We start from the raw sequence: 21,312 nt of genomic DNA, 5'->3' as shown, positions 1-21,312 counted from the left end.
GGGACACAAGTACAACCGTGCCCAGGACAGCATCTGCATGAAGCGTGAACCAATGTGCCACTAGCCATTTCCTGCGGCCTGGGGACTGGGGACAGGACGAGGGGACTTGGCATTTTCACAAGGCTAACAATTATCTGGGCTGACCTGGATTTATATCTCCTCAAGGGCTAATGGGCTGGGCAGGCCCTTGTTTTACATCACCTTGATTTTAGGAGCATGTGTTGGCTTTTTTCTTCTCCTTTAGCACCAAAGCCTGGAAGGCTGATATTTAAAAATATCTGAAAGATGCCTCTTGCCAATTAATTCCTGGAAATTGTTCCTGGACTGAAATTAATCTGAACCTTAAAGGGGGACACTGGGTTTTGCACAGCCCCTTTGGGGTTTCTTTTCTCTGGCTTCCCCTCCCTCCGGGTTCTTCTGCCACTCTGAGTTTTATTTATGAAATGTTTTCTCTTCCTTTATAATTATGTTTTCATAAGAAGAACATAACAGCCACCTCCTGCGGGCTAGAGTAATTGTGGGGAATTTTTTGACGGTGTGCAATTTCAAAGGCTTGGGTTTATATAGATTACCTTGAATTTATCTCCATAAGCACATCAGGAGAGAAGCAGCTGCCTGCCTCCTGAATTATTGTAAACCCTGTAGCACTGCGCACCGACATCTGTGTGGATGTTCTGTTTGTCTAAATGGATTCTGTAAAGCAGATACGTTCATAAACCAGGTTTTGCCAGCCTGTCCTGCCATCTCCAGTGAACTTGTTAATACCAAGGTCAGCAGTGGGGCTCCGGTCCAGGGACAGATGTGGAGTGGTAGTCAGGTGACAGCCCCGAGGTCCTCCCCCGTCCTCCCCACAGTCCAGCCAGCTGTGAGCCAGGGGTGAGAGGGCCTCAGTGCAGACAGGGAGAGGGCAGGACCCAGGGAGGCCAGGCAGCAGAAAGGACAAGACCCGAGGACCAGATGAGAGCCCTGCACAAGGTTGGGGCATCTTCCCTCCCGGTGACCCAGGCTGTGCCTGCAGGGAGACAAAACTTATAAACCCAGCCGTAAAGTCTCGTGTTCAAAGCCGTATGCATTTATAGAGATATAAATGGAAGTTTAACGCTGGTGAGATTCTGTATAAAATCAGAAGACTTCATCTGTATCTATACTTGGGGTGCTAATGGGTTCCGGGCTCCCTGCCTCTCTCCAACCCAGTCGCGTGCACGCGCCCACGTGCTCACACGCACTTACACTCACCGCTCAGCTGCAGCGGGGAGCAGCCGGTAGGGCGGGGGAGGCCGAAGGTCTTCTGAGCATCTGCAAGTGATGGGCGCCGGCAGCGATACGTTTCCCCTCATCTCCGAGGGCTGTTTAAAAGGAAAAGAAACAAGGACTGCCAAAATCAAGCGCTTCAAACAGTCAGGAATCTGGCTTTAAATAAACAATTTGAGGGAGGTTGGGCTTTTCATCTGCTTCGGAAGCCGCCAGGTTTCTGCGGCCTCCTTGGCTCCAGATGGGATCCGGCAATGAGACTGCAGAGCCCGTGCTGACCAGCCCCCACGCCCTCTCTGGTCTCCCTCTGGCCCCTGCTGGGGGCCTGCAGAAATGCTCTGGCGAAACCCTGCCCAGCAAGGGTTTGAATTCTGGCTCTGCCACTTACTGGCTGTGTGGCCTTGGGAAAGTCACTTGACTTTTCTGAGCCTCAGTCGCCCTCACCTATGAAATGAAGTATTAATAAATAGCTTTCTACCTCTGGAAATTGCTGTGTGGGTTCAGTGAGATATCGTTTTCTAACGAAGACTCCGAATGGCCTGTAGCACTTACAGGGTCTTCAGTTAGTGGAGTTCTCTCTTGATGGCAATGTCTAAGGTGGAAGGAGGGCATTTTAAGGGTGGAGGTTAGGTCACATGGATACTTTGCCATATATTTCCCCCATGGGTTGGGGGTGCCCCCTGTGGCCTGAGACTGGCTGCTGGAGCAAGTCTATTCAGGGGACAGGCAGTGGACTTGAACCCTGCCTTCTTTTCATCTTACTACCAGCACTCCTCAGTCCTACAAGAGCCTCTGGGCAGCACCTGGGACAGCTACTCAAGGGAAGGCAGACTAACCAAACAAGATGGCTGTTATCCCCGTGGGATTGCCCCTGTGGTGAGTCCTGGCTGTATCCCCACACCTGGCTCCCTGGAAAGATCAGGGACTCAGTGCTGCCCACTTGGAGCACAGGTCCCAGGGGAGTATGTCTGGAAGGGATGCCCTTCCAGACCCGACATTCAAGAGGTCAGCCAATCATGTCAAGGGTGTGGCATCCTGTGCCCATCCTCCATCCATGGAGGGGACAAGTGGAATATTCCAGAGGAGAGGAAAGGATGCTATTGATCTGGATCTTGGTATGTAATGAGTGGGGGTGGGGAGCTGACCACGTTCTGTCAATCTCTTATTGAAAATGGTCTGAGGCTCATATTAAAATGCAAAGGAAGAGTGTGCCTTATCCTCTTCCCCTCCCCCGTTCCTTTTTCATTTGTATTTTATCAGCTTAATTTAGTGAGAGTGGAAAGCTCAGGCAGCCATCCTTGGAGACCTAGGAGGAAAAAGGAATGACATCACCCGAGAGGGCCAGGGGATTCCCTGGCAGTGTCTTCCCTCCAACTCCATAGGGGTCACCTCCCAGCTCTCTCTGCTCCACCAGTACCTCTTCACTGCAGCTGGAGTGGAGGAGACTGGACCAGTTCAGAGTTTTCTCTCTCTCTCTGCACACACACACGTCCTTCTACAGCTTCCACACTTCCCAGGCAGGTTCCTGGGGACCTTAGGCAGCTAACATTTGACAGAGTGGCCAAGGGGTCCACCTGAAATCCCTTGCCCTGCTGTGACATTGACAACCTGGGAGGAGACCCAGCTCCTGTTCCTTGAAATGTTTGCCCTTTTCCTGCTAAGTTCTAAGGTCAAATGTTGCTAAGGGGACTATTTGCCAAAGGCAAAGCTGCTAGAAAGGGTAAACAGCTCTTTCAATTTTTTGGAAGCAACTAGGTCTCCTCCCTGGAGTTAAGCTCAGCCACTGCCTGACCAAAGCCTGCCAAGTAGCAACCATGGAGTGGTTACTGGAAATCGGCTACCAGCATGTTAGGCTCTAACAGCCTGAGTTCCTAAGTCACCAGATAGAGCCAAAAATAGTTTCATGTCTATTTTTTTGTAGCATGATAATCACTAACATCTACTTTATAAACATGATTGCCAGGCAATTGATCTAAGTACTCCACACACAGAAACTTACTAAATCTATACAACTACCTTTTGAGGGAGGTACTATTATTGTCCCCATTTTACAGATGAAAAATTAAGGCACAAAGAGATTGTTTAAAGTGCAGAAGACACATAATAAATGCAGAGCCAAGATTCATACCCAGGAACTCTGTGTAATTAAATTACCATGTTGTGCTGAGCATCACTCAGAAACTACGCAAGTTCCTGGTGGCTAGAGAGATGCAAAGACTGGAGGAATCATAGCTCTCACAAGGTTGGGTTTGAATCACAAAGATGAGTTTAAAAATAAGATCAGATCAGTCACCATTTCTCTCGGGGGGCTTAGGCTGTCACTTCTTCCACTACCACTCCTTTGGGGATTCTTCTGTATTTTCAACAAAGCCACATCTAACTCTTTCAGGATGAGAAAAAGAATCCAGCTCCATGCAAGTGATTTTCTTAAATGGATTTTCCTTCATCCGATCTCACAAGGTGGTGTCAATTCTCATGTACCCCAAAAAGCCTCATTCACTTTGTGGTTTATCCACTTTTGTGGATTATCTGGGCCACAGTTAAAACTACCCATTCACTTGTTGGGCCACTTCTTTAACTCGAATCTGCCACCATGCAAAATAAAATTCCTGTGATGGATTCTCAAATGCTTGGTCCAGCTGGGAGGAATATGGTAGGAAAATGCAGTAAAGCTCAATTTGCTCCTACTTAGGGTTCTTGTTCAGCTGTGAGGACATAAATTGAACACTGGGGCAGCCAGGACCACACCAGAAGATTTCAAGGGATGCAGTAGTATTGGCTGAGGAGCCAAAGGGGAAGTTCAGTGTAGCTTAAGCCTACCCTGCTGTGAGGTCAGAGATGGAGACAGTGGCAGAAATATCAGCCAAAGGAGCAAGAGGGCTGTGCAGTGCCTTAGAACCGACCCTCGATGTTCCTGACACAGTGGGCCCACCAAGCCAAGAGACAGGTTTATCCAGGGTAGGGGACTGGAACCACCCAGGAGACCTGGGCACCCCAATGCAGGCTTGGTTAGAGGTGTATTTAGTTCTTGCATTGGGGCTGAGAGGCGCAACTCAGGGGAAATGCGAACCCCAGCCTCTGAATGAGTTATTCAGGGATGAGAATCCATCCCAAGCTTGAGCCAACCACCCATAGGCAGGAGGACACAGAGTCAGGGAGAAATTGTATCAGTTCTGAAGACAGTGGACTTGAGCTTTGATCCTGGTTCTGCCCAGCTCTACAACTCTTGGTGAGCTCACTTAACCTTCCTGAATCTCTGTTTCCCTGACTCTAAGATGAGGAACATGGTAGCTTTTAACATTTTGTGAAAATTGAGAAAGGTAGTATCCATGGGGAGAAGCAATGGTACCCCCACTCCCAGTACTCTTGCTGGAAAGGAGCCTGATAGGCTGCAGTCCATTGGTCGCTAAAGACGGACACGACTGAGCGACTTCCCTTTCACTTTTCACTTTCATCATTGAAGAAGGAAATGGCAACCCACTCCAGTGTTCTTGCTTGGAGAATCCCAGGGACGGGGAAGCCTGGTGGGCTGATGCTATGGGGTCGCACCAGCGTTAGGACCGAGCATGACTGAAGCGAACTTAGCAGCAGCAGCAGCAGCAGTATTCTATGGGGTTTTCTAGGCACTTAATAGTCAATGAATGTTGATTCCCTGATTGTTGGCAATAATAATCTTCTTGCATTTTTGTTGTGTTTCATAATATTCATAGTACTATTACATATGATCACGTTTGATCTGCAAAACTATGTGTGAAGGTGGGCAAAACGACACGTTAATTGCTCCCATTTTATAGACGGGGGAATTACTATAGAGTTTCTGTGGCTTGTCCAAGGCAGCATAGGTAGTAAGTCACAAAACTGAGATCAAGATCTTGCAGCTTTGGCTTATTCCATTTTATAGCCCTTATTGTTGTGCTGGGATTGGCTGATGGTGAAATCACAAAGGTTAAGAAAGATCCTCTGCCCAGAAGTCCAGAAGACAGGATCAGCTTCCTGTGGCTGCTGCAGCATATGTGGGGGATGGGGCAGAGCCCAGGGTTTCCTTTAAGGCCTCTGGCATAAGGATCTCAAGCTCTTTCATTTCCACCATATTTTTCAAAATAGCTCCCTCAGTAGATCAGTGCTGAATGCTGCAGCAGCCAAGTTTCCTATGGCCAGATAGTCTTGGCTTTCCTGTCTCCCCCAGTCAGCCATCTTGGGAACCTGAGCCACTCATCACAGCCACTATACAGGGACAGCTCCCACCTCATTCCACAAGCAGCTAAAGAACATAGAGTCTGTGTCCAGCAGACCAGGAGCCTTAAATGTAAACTCCACAGAGAAGCCCACCCTATTAATCTTATCTTTAATGGCTCTCCTTGACACTAAAAGTAAAGACAACAAAAGCAAAAATAAACAAGTGGGACTGAAACAAACTGAAAAACTTTTGCACAGAAAAGGAGACCATCCGTGAAATGAAAAGGCAACCTACGGAATGGGAGAATGTATTTGCAAACCACATAGATGATAAAAGGTTAATATGCAAAATATATGAAGAACTCACACAACTCAATAACAATAAATGTTCCAAAACCTAAATAATTAATAGATGGGCAAAGGACCTGAATAGACATTTTTTCAAAGAAGATACAAATTGGCCAAACGAGGGGCATGAAAAGGATATTCATCATCACCAATAATCAGGGAAATGCAAAATCAGAACAATGGAGAGTTTCACCTCACACCTTGCCAGAATGGCTTGTTATCAAAAGATAACATGTGTTGGGGAGGGTGTGGAGAAGAGAACCCCTGTGCCCTTGTTGCATGGGAAATGCCAAACTGGTGCAGGCTATTATCGTTCCTCAATAAAAACTAAACACTAGAAGCTACCATATGATGCCAACAATCTCATGTCTATCAAGTCGGTGAGTCGCCATCACACCATCTCATCCTCTGTCATCCGTTTGCTCTTCCTGGCCTTCAGGCTTTCTCACATCCCGGTCTTTTCGCAAACAGGTCAGTTTTTTGCATCAGGTGGCCCAATAGTATTGGAGCTTCATCGCTCAGGCATCAGTCTTCTTGAATTTCCTTTAGGGATGGACTGGTTGGATCTCCTTGCAGTGCCAGGGACTCTCAAGAGTCTTCTCCAATACCACAGTTCAAAAGCATCAATTCTTCGGTGCTCAGCTTTCTTTATGGTCCAACTCTCACATATGATCCAGCAATCCCATTTCTGGATATGTATCCAAAGGAAATGAAATTACCATCTTGAAGAGATATCTGCATTCTCATGTTCATAGCAACATTATTCACAATAACCAAGGTATTGAAACAACCTAAGTGTCCATCAGTGGATGAAAGGCTAGAGAAGATGTAGCATACATGTGTAAACAATAGAATATCATTCAGCTATAAAAAAGGGAAATCCTGTCTTTTGTGACAACATGGAACATGGAGGGCATTATGTTAAGTGAAGTAAGCCAGACAGAAAAAAATAAATATTGCATGGTATCAAGCTGAGATCATAGAAACAGAGTAGAAGGTAGATGTCAGGGACTAGGGGTATAGGGGAAATAGAGAGAGGTTAAATAGTAAATAAAATAGCTTTCCTTGTCACTCTCCCATTTTATTTTTATTTATCTCATTTATCATCAACTAATATTATATATGTGTGTGTGTATATATATATATATATGTATATGTATATATAGAACATAAACTCCCCAATAGTAAGGACTTTGTTTTATTCACAGTTGGATTTCTAAACTGGCATACTGTATTTAGTAAATTCTGGTTGGGTGAATGAATGAATGAATGAATGAATCTTCAGCCAGTATCCTCTATTTCAACAAATTGTTACTAAAGACCTACTGGAGGCATACTGTTAATGGATATGGGATTGAATGAGACATGGCTCCCTGCTTTGAGGATCTCCCAATCTATTTGTGGAGAAGGCAGTGGCACCCCACTCCAGTACTCTTGCCTGGAAAATCCCGTGGATGGAGGAGCCTGGTGGGCTGCCGTCTATGGGGTCACACAGAGTCGGACACGAGTGAAGCAACTTAGCAGCAATCTGTTTGTGGTAGAGGAGAAGCCACAAAGCCACCAAGTGGCTGCACCAGTTTTGCATTCCAACAGTCCACAAGAGTTCCCTTTTCTCCACCACCCTCAGCACTTGTTATCTTCTCTTTGATAGTGGGGCTTCTCAGGAGGTGCAGTGGGTAAAAGAATCTGGCCTACCAATGCAGGAGATGAAAGACACATGGGTTCGATCTCCGGGTCGAGAAGATTCCCAGGAAAAGGAAATAGCAACCCAATCCAGTATTCTTGTCTGGAAAATTGCATGGACAGAGGGAGCCCGGCGGGGTCCATGGGGTCCCAAAGAGTCAAACACCACTGAGCACACACATACTTTTTGATAATAGCCATTCAGACAGATGTGAGGTGATATCTCCTTGTGGTTTTGAGTTTGCATTTTCCTAATTATTGGTGATGCTGAGCATCTTTTCATGTACCTGTTGACCATCTGTATGTATTCATACAGGTAGGTAACTACCCCACAACATAAGGAAGTGTTAATGTCTAGAAACCAACTGCTTGGGGGTGGGTGAGGGGCAAGGTGACTCACATTGCTTGGTCACTCTGTTATTCAGAGAGAAAACAGTATATACAAAGACTCAGAGTCAGAAAGAAAGGGCACGTCAGAAGGTAACTGAGAAACGTGGTATAGCTGAAACACAGGATCACTGAGTCGTGGTGGTGGAGTGGTAAGAACGGTGGGAGATAATACACAAGAAGAAGATTAGCATTTGGACCTTCGTTTTAGGATACCCATGGGGAGAATTATCAACCACTTGGGTTTTTAGGTGTGGAATCCTAAGCTATGTAGCAGGATACAAGCTTGTTGCCTTTTTCATCAGGGTATTAAAAGCACAGCCTAACTGAATTTTATTTGCTATTGAGACATTCCATTATATTAAGCATATCTCCTACTGCAAGTTCTCCAAGCCAGAGAGTGATGGTGGGGTCTCAGAGGTGGGTGGGTAGGACCTGCAGAAACTCCAGATCTTTCCTCTCTGACGGAATACTGGGGGACGCTGGTTTGCTCTCATTTGAAAAAACGTGAGGCCACTTCTCAGCCACCCACACTGCTTTCTTCACTTCCTCCTGTAGAAATGACACCGCTCGGATTGGTAATACAGAGGTTAAAGGCGAGACTGCTTAGTGAGAATGAGGGATAGAGAATGAAAGAAAAGCCCTGAGACCAGAAACTTTGAATGGCTCATTCTGTTTCCTTTAACTGTGGCTTGTTTAAGAAAATGGCTCGTTCTGTTTCTTCAACTCCTTCTCATCTGGAAAGAGGATGCGGCTGGGAGGTTCGCATGCCAAGGCTCCAGTCCAGGAAAGTGCTTTCCTATTGATTTGTGTGTCAGCAATTCAAATAGGGGTATTTATGCTGCGGCTGAGCACCTAATAAAAATTTAAATTATTGTTTAAAAAAAAAAAAAAAAAAGGAAGGGAGGAAAAAACTCATCAAGGAACAACCTCATAAAGAAAGTGGAAAAAAAAAAAGCCACACACAGATTCGAGGTCCTCAGGAAGGGAGCCGGAGACTAGGATTGTGAGGTTTGCCAAGAAGTGCCTCAGACTGGTTGTATTTCTCCTTTTAAATGCCTCTCCCTCCCATCTGAACACCTTCTAGGCTCTGTAGCTCTGACCTCAGACCCTGGCTTCATCACTCATTGGCTGTGGTGCTTAGGCAAAGGACAGATGTTTCTTTCTGAGCCATCCTGTTGCATAAATAAGGGGAAGCAATGGTGTCTCAAATGATAACTCATATTCAAAACCCTTGGAGCAGAGCCTGGCACATAGTAGGTGCTCAACAAGTGTTTATATCCTAACCCCTTTCCCCCTTTGGGGGATCCCCTCCTTAATTCAGATTCTTCCTTAAAAATCATGCCCTGTAGCCTATTAAAAGCTGATGCAGCCAACCCCTTCTCACTTGAAAGACTGGGAGTCACTAAATCACACCTATGTATAAATGATTGATAATGAATTAATAAGTTAGGTGGTGGCACTAATGGAAAGCAGAAGGAAAGAAGTGAAGGAAGCTTTAATAGGAGAATGTTAGAAACCAGTTGCAAGCCTCTGTAGGGCTGTGAGGCTCCCACAGCATCCTTTAAACCATGCTTATTAGGAAAGTCCCTCTCTGGTCAACCATAAGGACAGGAGACACGCAGGTCAGGAAAGCAGAGTGTGGGTCTCTCAAACTTTAATGACAGCACCAGAGGGTTCACCTCCTCCCATGAGCATATCCTTGCCCCTCAACAGTGCTGTTAACTGCACCTTCCTCACAGTCCTGAGGTCTAGCTTCCCAATTCTGGCCATTATTCTTTCTCTTCCACTCTCGTGCTTCAGCTCCACCACTTACACAATTGCACTGACTTCTTCAAGCCCCTGGCCTTTTTCTTTTTCTTCACTCTCCATTGCTTGGCTTTACCAGGCTTTAGATTCTGTCCTCCGTCTATAGCATTAATCCCTCACAAAGCCTCTGAGGCCTTCTTGTCCTTATTCACCTGGCAGAACCCCACCTTGTTAAACTCTGGGTCATGCTTACCTCTGAACAAGTATACACTACTAGAGAGAAATAGATAGCTGTGTGGACTGTTATTGCATTACAGTTATGACCCAAGTGAGTACTGGAAACAGTCTGGCAATTCCATGACACTTCTTTAGCACCTTTACTTTCCACTCTCCAAAATCACAATTTTACCTCTCCTTTCCCCAAAGACTACCGACCCTCCCTTTTTAATTTCTTCCCCTGGATGACCTTACTTGGTGTTTTAGCAGACAGATTCTCCCTTGCCCTCCTGCTACTAACGCCACACCTTTCACTGTCGCAGAGCCCATCCTCTCTGTCTTCCCTCCTTATTCAGGGGTGCTGGGCCCCTGCTCCTCCCTAGGGCTAACCTCTCCTCTTGTGTTGTGACCTTAGACTCTCACACTTCCTAAGGACTTCATTCCTGCAGTTATCACCACTCCTTTTCCTTGATTTTCTTATTTTGGCTGTTCTGGGTCTTCAGTGTGGTGTGTGGCTTTATCATTGCAGTGGGCAGGCTTCTCATTGCCGGGGCTTCTCTTGTTGCAGAGGACAGACTCTAGAGCACTTGAGCTTCAGTAATTGGGGCACATGGGCTCCCTAGTTATGGCATGAAGGCTTAGTTTCTCCACAGCACGTGGGATCTTAGTTCCCCAGCCAGGCATAGAACCCATGTCCCCTGCATCGGAAGGCAAATTCTTAACCACTGGTCCTCCAGGGAAGTCCCTCAACACTCCTCTCTTGAATCTTCAATTTCTCCCTCACCACCTTATTTTCCTATTAATATATACATGTTCTCTGATATCTCCTGCCTTAAAATACATGAAAGCCTCTCCTGATTCTCAGTCAGTCAGTCAGTTCAGTCACTCAGTCGTGTCCGACTCTTTGCACCCCATGAATCGCAGCACGCCAGGCCTCCCTGTCCATCACCGACTCCCGGAGTTCACTCAGACTCTCCTGATTCTCCTCTCTTTCTAATTTCTACTCTATTTTCTCAGCTTTCTCAACGGCAAATCTCATGGAACGTGTCACTGTTCCCGATTCTCCCTTCCATTCTCTCTTCACCCAGTCTATCCTGACAGCTCCTTAGACACTGCTCAAGAGCAGTCTCATGTGGCCAGATCTCATGGTCATTTCTCTGCTGCCTTTGTACTTGATGTCTCAGCATCACTGGGCAGTTACCTGTTTCCTTAGACCACTACCTTCCCTTGGCTTTGGTGACATGCACTTTTTAGGTTTTCCTTCTGTCTCAGGGACCGCTACTTTCCTGGCTTCTCTTTTTACACTTTAAAACTTAGAATACTCTTGAATTCAGTCATGAGGCTAGGGAAAAGGGTCTAACTTCACCTAGGGACCACATACCACTTGTACATCAGCGACTACCAAGCCCATGCCTCTAGCTCTGAACGTCTTTCTGGAACCCAGCTTAGAGAATCCAACATTCTACCTAGCGTCTCTACTTTGATATTTAATAAAGTCTTTCAACGTAATGTGTCTGAAGAGAATTTCTGGCTCATCGATGTCCTAAACTTGCTCCTCTTTTACTGTTTCTCTTCTCGGTAGAAGGTACTATATCTACCTAGTCACTCAAGTCATTATTAATTCCTCTTTTCCTCACATACCACTCCATATCAATCAATCAGCAAGTTGGCTCTACCTTTAAGTACTTTTCAGATCCTTCCTCTACTATGAATGCCCGAGGTCTCACCTGGACCAGTGCCAAAGCCCCCAGCTGTTATCCCTGATTCCACTCTCCCCCCGGAGCCAATCTATACCTAACACTAAAGTGATCATACTTCTTAAAATAATCCAGTGATTTTCCTTTCAGTTAAAAATAAAACTCAAATGTCTTACATCATCAACAAAATCTTCCATATTTTTTTTGACCTCTGTTTCATTTCTCTCTCTACTATTCACTCTGTTACATTTGTATTGGCTTATCAAAAATGTCAATTTCAGCCCTTCAGGACTTTTGCTGCACTTGTTCCTTAGAAAGAAACATCTAATTCAGTTCTCTTATTTTATAAACAAGGAGACTCAGGACAGAGAAAGGAAATCTCATAGAAAATCAGTGGCAAAGCCAGGACCAGTCTCTTGATTGCCAGCCTGATGCTCTTCCCACTAGAGTGTGCTGGGTGATGGCTGCTGTCTGAATGCTTCCTCAGGGTCTCATCTTGTGAGCAGCAGAGACCTTCACCCTGGTAGAAACATGGATCTTGGATTTGGTTCAGTTCTGGTTGTGATTTTAAGCAGGTTGACCTTAAACACTATTGTTGGAATTATAGTCCTTGAAAGTTTCCATAGAAAGATTTTGAGGTTTTTAAACTAAGACCTCATAAATTCCAAATTTTCTGGGCAATAGATGATTCCTTGGGAAAAGAGTCATCATTTTTTGGCCCCACCATAGACTGCTCAATAGACTACCAGGCCAAGCTGTCATTAGAGTTTTGTCATTCCTTAAGCAAGTCCCTTATTATAGCTTGGCTCCTTTCTCTGCAGTCATCCTCAAGTATTTTGGTAAAGAGGATCCTCATTTCAGTCTAGTATAGATCTGTGGCCTCTTCATGCCCTTGTTTTTGCTTGGCTGTCACTCTTTACATGCCACATTGGGGCTCATTCAAGCAGATTTCCCCAGTCCCACCCCCTTCCACCTCTCTTTTGATTTGCCTATAATCAAACGTTATTTGTATATCAGATTTACTCCACTGAAAAACAGACACTGATGTGAAGAGTTTCATGTCATGCAGTCATACAAATTATTCTGAAAAAAATAAGACTTTTAAAAACGCTCAGGCTTTGTCATAATTTATGATTACATTTTTTCAGTTTCTGCTTCTCCTCTTAAATAACTGGCCTGACTTTGGGCTTTAAAAGTCTACACCTCAAATGCAGACCTTGCCTAGGCATTTGCTGACTTACCATCAACAAAAAGGGTGTTTACTTAGTCCTAGAACATATTCAGCTTCGTTTATGCCACTTTCTTTGACCACAGAGTGGGAGGAGAATTCTCCTTCCTTGTGCAAACTGCCTGAACAACAGCTTCCAACTCTTAGCTGCCTACATGCACTTTAGGAGATGGGCGGGGTTGGGGTAGCCGGGGTGTCATTTTATTTTCATGTTGAAAATTGTGGAGAATCTCTCCAGCCACATTTTTAAACTTAAAAGTATACTAAATAGCACCAATCTGAGCTTCATTCCATAGCTTTAAAGAGTCTACCAGTTACATAGCTGCTCTCTATTTCTTGGCCTTCTGCAGGATGTAACACGGAGTGGGTGACCAGACAATCTGTTTGAGTAAAGGGTAGTTGGCTGGTGTTAGTTTGGCCGTTTATTCCTTGTCTGGGCGATCTTTGAGATGTTTGTGAAGATTAGTGTTTTAGCATACCCAATAGCACTAGTAACTGTATTTTCTTCTTTCATCATGTTTACTACCATTGAAATAATGCATTTTCTGTTTAATTTACTTCCCTGTTCTGTGAAGGAAGTGCTGGAATCCCCAGGGTGGCTCCTAAATGCTCTAAGCTGTTTGTCCTCGTTGCGTTTTTTATGTACTGGGAACCCCAGAAGCTTTCTCCCATCACTCCACTTCCATTATATGACACATTCTGCACACAGAAACAACCACGGTGAAGAGTCTTCGAGGAGAGCCTGACAGATCCAGGAACTGTCCTAGGTTCTGAACATCCACCGGAGATGGTGACTCGGAGCTCATGAAACATGCATTTGAGGGGAGACAGGCAACAAATCCATCGCCAAGTTCTGTTGACTTTACTTTCTCAATATCTCTTACATCTGTCTGTTACTTTCCATCTCTAACCAGTTACTACTTTATTCAAACTAACATCATCTTTTTCTTTTATGGCTAACATGAGCCCCTCAATAATCTTCCCTCATCTTCTCTTGCCTTATTCTAATGTATTCTGTACACTTTTAGTCAGAGATTTCATCAATATGTATATCTGATCATGTCGTTCTCCCACTTAACACCTTCGAGCGCTTTCCACTGATCTTAAGACATGAACAGAAATCCTTAACAAGGCTCGGCATGGCCCCCTTCCTGCCTCTCTCTCTAGCATTGCTCTTCCTCCCTCTCTGGGCTCTAGCTACTAGACTGCTTTCAGGGTCCCCCAGGCTCTCTGGGCTCTGTTCTGTGCTATGATCTTCCCTCTCTGCCCTTCCCTTTCCTCCATCCTCTCTCTCCACATCTTCCTTTCTGTGCCTAATTTATCTCATCTGTAAATTTCAGGTCAGATGCCCCTTCCTCCAGGGAGCCAGATGACCTTGTAATGTGCTCTCATAGGAAACTCTGGATTTCTCTTTATTATTTAAAATTGTTAAGTTGTAAGACGTAACATATACACACAGGTGTACATAAAACCTGAAAGTAAAATTTAATCAATAATAATAATTGAGTAATAATTATTCAAGTTCCCTGTAACAACCTTCCAGGTGAAACAATAGAACATCACTATCCTAGAACTTCAAGGACACCCTTATATGTCTCTTTCTGATCACAAATACCACCCTCCTCCAGAAATAGCTGCTTTCACTGTTTTTCCTGACTTTATGGTCATAATTTACTTACTTTTAGCAGGTTTAGAATTTATCAGCCATCTTAGTATGCCTGACAACTATACTTAGTCCAATAAATTTTTTAAAAGGTTAAAGAATTTATTAGCTTAGAAATCTTTATCTATATTCATAATTTATATATCTAATGTCAATTTTATCAAATTTCATCAAAATATTAAAAATATCAGTTTCAGCTGAGCACATCAAGTCTATCAGTTTAGAAATACATACGTGCATATATACTGGTACATGTACATAGAATTATTTAGTTAATATCTAGTTTCCCAGCAGTTGGCAAGCTGCAGATTCACATGTAGTGTCTATTTTGTTCACCTTCTATTCCCAGAGTCTTGCCCAATCCCTGGTGCACAGTAAGTCCTCAGTAGATACTTGGAGACTAAGTGAATGGAGATGACCCCCAAGTGGACTCTGGATAAGAGCTGAGCTATTATGAGGGTCCTTATGAGGACTGCTTTTTAGAAGCAGAGCTACAAATTGAGGGTTAGGGCATCCACTGCTTATGAGGAACATGTTCAAAAGCATCCACCACTCTGCTACCAGAAACTTTAAATAAATAAGAAAGGTGACCGAGTAAGCTATCTGGGGAAGGATTATATCAGTCTGTCATTTGCACATCTATCCTATTTATTTAACTATCCATTTATTAATCATCTATCCAAGCATGTAATATTATACAAATATATACCATTAAACATACTAGAATATAGGCCATCATAGAAGAACAAAAATGGGAAAAAACATACCTGTCTCATAAGCAGGCATAAATATTAGCCTCCATCATGACCTACAGGAGTAAACCCTGTCCTCTGACCAAAAGATGGCGAGAAATAAAGTGTGTCTCAGGGATTTGATTCATGAAGGAGAAACACACGTGCGAGGATCATGGAAACACATGAATTATTCACAATTCAAACTGGCTAAGGGGGAAAAAGGGGGAGGGAATGACCAGGAACACACATCAAATACATGATACTCTCCACGGCCAGGGAGAAGCCAGGAGGGTGGCATGCAGGGAGCAAGCCTTACACGAGTGGCTGAACCCAAGAGTGGACAGAGGCAGGAAGGCAAACTTTGTCCCTCACGGTGAGCCAAAGAACACCTGGCCGGTGTGAAGGTGGCTTTTAAATCCTGGAGTGGCGGTGACTGTAAGAGAGTCTCTGGAAGTACGGGGCCAATGGCCAGCCTGGCACCCATGGTTTGAGTTTGAAAATAAATTCGCGGGTACCAGTCCCACGGCTCTCCTAATAATTACCAAGAAAGGGAAAGGCAGCCGGCTAGGTCAATAGTGGGGATATGGGGTTGGGGGGTGAGAATAGGGGTCGCAGAGCTTGGTGGAGGAGGGGGAGGGGTTTGCCCCGGCATGGAGAAGCGCTGCTTTTTCCCTTTGGCTGTGTGTTGGATTGTATGAGGTAGAAAGACAAGGCTTCGTTCCGTCAACAAAAGCAAATTCAGGGCTGCTGCTGCAAGTGGGGCAGAGTCCACCACGAGTAAGAGATCTGGAGGACAAAGTGAAGCTGAGCATCAGGAGCCCAGTAAAATGCAGGAGTGGAATGAGCAAGAAGCCAAGCTATCTTCATTCAGGAATAAGGACTACAGTTAAATTGCTTAAGGGAGAGTCAACCGAGAGGCAGCCAGGTGGTGAGTGGGCAGCTCCACCTGGTTTGAGACCTGGGTGGGGCAAACACAGCAGTCCAAGTCACTAAAGAGCACAGCTCAGTGTGTCTCAAGTATTTACTGAAGTGCTTACTATGTGCCAGGCTGGGTGCGCAAGAATAGGTTCTAGCTCTCAAGGAGCTTACACTCTCATTCAAGGAGACAGATAATAAACATGTAAAACAAATAATTATCATAAGATTATTCTAGAGACTGAAAAGTGCTATCTATGAAGACAATTGAAATAGGATCAGGTGTTAAAGACAACTGGCGTGTAGGGAGGCAGAGAGGGGCGACTGTCTCCCAAGAGGTTGACATTTGAAGTTGAGCCTTGAAGGCTGAGCAGGAGTCAGGTGTGTACATGTCCAAGAGAAGTATAAAGCAAGGGGCTCAGAATGTTGCCCAGCAAAGAAGATACATGCAACCAAGAAGACAATTCAAACTCCAGCTCCCATGCCTCCCTGAGCCCTGGTTTTCCTCAATCTGTAAACTGAGAGGGTCGGACGGGTGGATGGCCAAGTCCAACACAGTGTAGCATGGGGTCTTGGAAAGTTTCTTGGGAAATTTTCATGGAAAAGGAGAAACTTGACCTGGATCTTGAAGAAGGGGTCTGAAAGCACTAGTAAGATCATTTAAACCAGTAACAGAGTTTATAGTTTTCCAAAACCTCTATTGAGACCAAACAAGAATGTCTGCTTCCCTCTGATTGACACACTGTCCTCCTTCCTCCAGGCCATGCTCAAAGCCCACTGCTTCCAGAAGCTTTGTGGAAACTAAAATCTACCACTTCCTGCTTTCATTACAATACCTCGATTTGGCCACTTACTTCTTTATGCCTTTTGAGATCATTAATGAGCTACCAGCCTATTAATACATCTGCGTGATTCGCTGTGAGTACTCAGTCTTGTCCGATTCTTTGCAACTCTATGGATTGTAGTCCTCCAAGGCTCCTCTGTCCATGGAATTTTCCAGGCAAGAATACTGGAGTGCATTGTCATTCCTACTCTAGGAAATCTTCCCGACTCAGGATTGAATCTGTCTCTAGTGTCTCTTGTATTGGCAAGCAGATCTTTACCACTGAGTCACCTGGGAGCTCCATTTATATGCCTACTTCCTTTATTTATTTGTAAATACCTTGGCAAGGTCTGAGCCTGGAGCATAGTGTCTGGCTGGGCAAGGTGTCCCATGGGGGCTGAAAGACAATGGCTTGTGGATGGGAGATGAGTTCATCTGCCTAGGCTGCAGACTAAATGCCACAGACTGGTAGCCTAACCAATAAGAATTTATATCACAGTTCAGAGGTTGCGTGTCCAACATCAGGGGGTTGGCTGGTTTTATTTCCTGGTGAAGATTCTTTTCCTACTTATAGATGGCTATCTTCTTGCACATTGGTGGGAAGAGTGATAAAGATAGCTCTGGTCTCTTTCCTCTTACAAGACACTGATCTTATGGATCAAGACCCACCCTTATGACTACCTTGAAAAAGTATCATTCAGTTGTGTCGGACTCTTTGCAACCCCATTGACTGTAGCTCACCAGGCTCCTCTGTCCATGGACTATGACTTCACTGATCCCTAATTAACTCCATAAGGGCCCAGGCTCCAACAGAGTCAACTGGGGGCTTCAACATGAATTTGAAGATGACACAATTTGGTTCAAAACTGTAGGTGAGAAAAATTCTAGAAAAAGCCCAACTCTCCCTTTTGGGGTAGAAATGAGCAGAGTGGTCCTGGAAAGGACCTCACTTACTGGACAAGCCCTTCCTCTCCGTGTGCTATTCCCCTTGTTAGGGCTGGGGGCATTTTCAGCAGTGGTTTTGTTTGTTTTTTCCCCTATGACCTTGTAAAAATGAAAAGACCTAGGAGGAAACCACATTTGACTCCATTGGGGTCCACCATGGACCTGGTCTGAGCACTGGCTGCAGTGATAGGGAGGGTGTTGGGAGATGGGAGAGGAAGGAAAAGTCAGTCTATCTTCCAGCAGGGCTCCTGGGGCCATTCATTCCAATCACAGCTTTTCTAATGAGGGAGGCTGGGGCTTGGACATCTTTACTGCAAGGCTAGTCATTCCAGATAAGCTGCCAGGGGCCAGGCAAGAAGAACAGCAAAATTAATGAACACATTTTAAAACACTTGCTTTGTTGCAGGACTAGTCTATGTACTTTCTGTATATTACCATATTGCATCCTCATATAGGTTGCCTCATGTTGATGGGAAAACTAAGGGAGGTAAAGTAATCCATCTTCATTCTCACAGCTGGTAATGACAGCTGTGAATCTCAGATTGGAATTTTGCAGGCAAGACCCTGACCACTGTGCCATGCTGCCTTGGGTTCGGGCATCTGCTATTAAGCAGACCCTCCCATGGGAGTGTAGCCTGGTCTTTTTAGATCATACCTCAACTCCCCTGTCTACCCCTGTCTACAACTCAAGAGGTAGGCCACAGCCTGCACAGTGCTGCCCCCCTTTTCTGATGCTGGGGGTGCTGGGCAGGTGGGCTGGTGTCTGCACCACCTGCTCTCCTTTGGGCTTTTCCTCACCCAAGCTTTTGTAGGGTGAAGGCTGGAGACAAGAAGGGACTGGAGGAGAATGGAGAGAGACACACAGGGAGAGGGAGGACAGGGAAATGAGGCCACAGAAAGGCCTGGGTGACCTCAGCAACAAACAACCATGGACTCCTGTGACCTCCTTATCTGCAATTGAGCAGGTTGCAGGCCTTGATGGGAGGGGCAAATACATGTCCCTGATAGTAAAATTCAAGGAAGCCCTTGGTCAGTAATATTCTTCCTGCCTAGCACTCTGAGATGGTGATGGAAATGGAGACATGGACTCTGTTGTAGGGTGATGTTTACATCCTGAAGACACACTGGATAGACTCAGGAGACCTGAATTCTAGACCTACCTTGGCCTTGAACAACCGATGTAGCCTTGGATAAATCATAATGTTTCTGGGCTTCAGTTTAAATGAAGCAGCCAAGTGACAGATCTCTAAGTGAAAGTGAAAATGACAGTCACTCGGTCGTGTCCAACTCTTTGTGACCCCATGGACTGTAGCCCGTCAGGCTCCTCTGTCCATGGAATTCTCCAGGCAAGAATACTGGAGCGGGTTGCTGTTCCCTTCTACAGGGGATCTTCCCAACCCAGGGATTAAACCTAGGTCTCCCACATTGCAGGAGAATTCTTTAATGACTGAGCCACCAGGGAAGCCCAAGAATACTGAATACTGGAGTAGGCAGCCTATCCCTTCTCCAGGGGATCTTTCCAACTCAGGAATCGAGCCAGGGTCTCCTGCATTGCAGGTGGATTCTGAGCTACCAGGGAAGCCTGGTAGATTGTCTAACTCTTATAAGGTTCTGGGTTTGTTTGACCTTTCAAGTACTGAAATCTCAGTTTATCATCTTATGCAGGATGGGGTGAGAGTGTTATTGCACCCATCAAAGAGAGAAGAAAAGTCTCCAAGACTTTGCCAAGCTCCCAGGCCAACTCAGCTTACTAAACTGCCCAGATTTGAAAAACTGACCAGCACCGCAGGTTCCGTCTGCTCTGCCCCTTGCTTTTGCCTGTGACCTTGGCCACCTCATCCCCTATCCAAGCCTTTAGTTTCTGCACTTCAAAGGGGCAGTGGTAGTCTTTGCCACCTGCCTTACTCTCCTGGGGGTTTTATGGGATGAACAGGATAATGTTTCTAATTACTTAGGGCTCCTTGGAGTGCAAGTGCTGTGAGTCAGGATAAAGGACTCGTCTATTTTAGTTGCTTTCAGAGATTATTCATCCAGAAACAGAAATGAGCATTTAGATGAGCACAGAGGCTGGGGGACTCAGGCCAGAGAAGGCTCTAGCAGAGGGGTGGTTGGGGAGGGGCTGGGGCAGAGTTAGCCCCTTCTAACTCTTACAAGGTTCTGGGCTTGTTTGACCCCGTGAGTACTGGAATCTCAATGTATCATCTTATTCAAGATGGGGCAAGAGTGTTAATGCCCCTATCAAAGAGAGAAGAAAAGTCTCTTTTCTGGGGAGCGGGGGAGCTTGGCAGATGCCTTCTGGTCTACACAGGCAAAAAGATGCCTTTTTGACACATGACCTAAGAATCCTTGAACTTCTCCCCTGTCCCTTTTTTTTTGCTCTAAAATTCCCCAGGTTCATCTCCTCTTTTGCAAAATATATTTTAATTCATTAGGTGGCTGTCCTAGAAGAGACCAGCTGCTACACTCAGACAATAGAAACCTTTGGTACTTAAGGGACATCGTCCTCTGCCGGGTATTACAGAGGGGTGTAGAGAGGATTTCTAGGCCCTGGCTGTCCTTGGAGTGCGGGTTCTGAGAATGTTCACTGGGGACTCTGGTTTTCTTGACTATGCAGGTGACCATGAGAGGGCAGCACGCTTCATTAGCTCTGTGTACATGTGTGTGTGTGTATGTGTGTGTGTGCACGTGTGCTCACGTGCATACACATGTGCACACATGAGCACTCATGTGCACCCATGAGGCCAGCTGTATGAAGACAGTGAAACTGTGACATCCATGCTCTTGGCTTTAACACCCGACAAAAGGGACATGGTTTAAATGTCACAGCAAGGGCCTGTGACAAGGGTAGTTAGGAAAACAGATGTCTCTGTGTTTGACTACACCGTAGGAGGCGCTGGGCCCATGACCCTAAGTGTCACACTTCTTAGTGAATTGATTTTTTAATTTGGAAGTATTTTTAGGAGTAGTAAAAAATAGCCTATGATAAAAATCTTGATATACTCAGTCCTTTATTCAACATTCACTTATTAAGTAGCTAATTATTCCAAGCCACATGAGTAACATGAAGGGTAAAAATTGTTAGACTAATAATAATAATAATTAGCACTTTCATGAAATAGGTTGCCATTCTGCAGAATAGAAAACTGAGATTTTAAATAACCTATCCAAATTTAATAGCCAAAATTTTATTCAAGAGGTGTCAGAATGCAAACTTAGCTCTCCTGGCTCCAAGTCAGATTCTCCAAGGAATGGTTTCTGTCTTTCAAGGAGCTGACAATTAGATAAAGGATGCAAAGACTGCAGACCACAGCACAGGGAATACCAGGTTGTATATCATGAATAGTATGTGAGTAAATGCTGTAGGAGTTCTGGGGAGGGGTCCAGAGAAATTCCATGTAAGTTGCATTTGGACTGAGTCTCAAAAGATAGGGTTTCCATCACTGGAGGGAAAAATTGAGGTCACCTTAGGTAGGTGGAAGGGTGGGACTTAATAACAG

The 21,312-nt window shown here is 45.1% G+C and overlaps 1 protein-coding gene across 1 annotated transcript in view; it reads left to right on the top strand.

Annotated features, from left to right (window-relative positions):
- The window catches only part of TNR (tenascin R), a 496,875-nt gene that overhangs the window by 6,917 nt on the left and 468,646 nt on the right, over nucleotides 1–21,312 (top strand). The window lies entirely within an intron of this gene.

Source organism: Bos taurus, chromosome 16 (assembly GCF_002263795.3).
Source record: "Bos taurus isolate L1 Dominette 01449 registration number 42190680 breed Hereford chromosome 16, ARS-UCD2.0, whole genome shotgun sequence".
NCBI lineage: Eukaryota > Metazoa > Chordata > Mammalia > Artiodactyla > Bovidae > Bos > Bos taurus.
Note: the sequence above shows the minus strand (reverse complement) of the source record. Positions and strands in the feature narration are given on the sequence as shown.